This window comes from Mastomys coucha, chromosome X, assembly GCF_008632895.1.
Source record: "Mastomys coucha isolate ucsf_1 chromosome X, UCSF_Mcou_1, whole genome shotgun sequence".
In the NCBI taxonomy this organism is placed as follows: Eukaryota; Metazoa; Chordata; class Mammalia; order Rodentia; family Muridae; genus Mastomys; species Mastomys coucha.
Window position 1 is genome coordinate 146,492,793 of NC_045030.1, and position 1,170 is coordinate 146,493,962.

Below are 1,170 nucleotides of genomic sequence, written 5' to 3' on the forward strand. Positions count from 1 at the left end.
TGACTAATTCCAGAATCGGGGCTGTCTTGTCCCGTCATGTGACCCTGACTCGTCCAGACCCCATAGGTGAGAGCCTCTCAGCATTTGTCAGATGTTTACACCTCTGTTCCTAGCTTGACTACTAGCAATACGCACATACTATGTAGAGTGTATTGTAGAAACTTTACTACATCAGCATCTTTGCCATGAGGATAGTAGGGACTGGATCGGGTTGGAGCTGGTGGTACAGGGCTGGATCCAGCCATTACTCTTCTGTCTTCCCAGAGCAGACAATAGTCCCTGAGGCAGCTGGTAAGAATACAGCAGGTCCAGGGCAAGGGACCAGAGACAGGGCCGATAGTATGACCTTGGAGTGGCTGCCTGTCTGCCCGGCTATCTCAGTACTTGAATTCTGTATTGTTTTCTATACCAGTTGCTTCAGCTAACATCTGATTTGGTGTCTTACTTCGCCCTTGAATGTGGATGCAGCCAGTGATGTGTGAAAGGCAGTTGAGGAGAGACTCTGAGGGGTCTTCCGTGGTGTGACTGCAGGTATGGGCCCTGAAGAAAACTACATGTGTGGTGTTTGTTTAGAACATAAAGGAAGGCAGAAAAAGGGGCTGTGAGGGCTGCCAAGCCAACAGGCCAGTCCCTCCAAGGGACTGTGGGGTGCCTGGTGCTACCTGGTTCAACACCAGGAACTTCCTAAGCCCAGTGCTACCCAAGTCTTGCTCTGCCCCACTGTTCCCTGCTTGGCTTCCCTAAAGATGGTGATTCTTAGCTGACATGGGAAAGGGCAGGTGGCTCATCAGCCAGCTGATAACTCCAAAGACCCTGTTAGAATCTGCTTGCCGTGGATCCCAAATTGGAATGGCGACAAGCATGTGACATCTCAGCTTTACCCAGTGCTTGGAATGGTGCTGCTGCTGTGTGGTTCTGCATGTCAGGCAGCCCAGCCTGTGCTGCTGGAAGAAGGGCTCAATTCAAAGTGTTTCAAAAGTGCCAAAGGTGTTGGCTTTGTTTGCTTTGTACTCCTAGAAAGGAAAGGATGCAGAATCTAAAACATTCTGATTAAGTGACCTTTGCTTGTGTCCCGTTGGTCGCCTCATTGCAAGCACGACTGGGATTTTTATGTCAAAAGAAGCCAACATTTGCAATACTATATTTTTAGCAGACAAAAAGATAACTCAG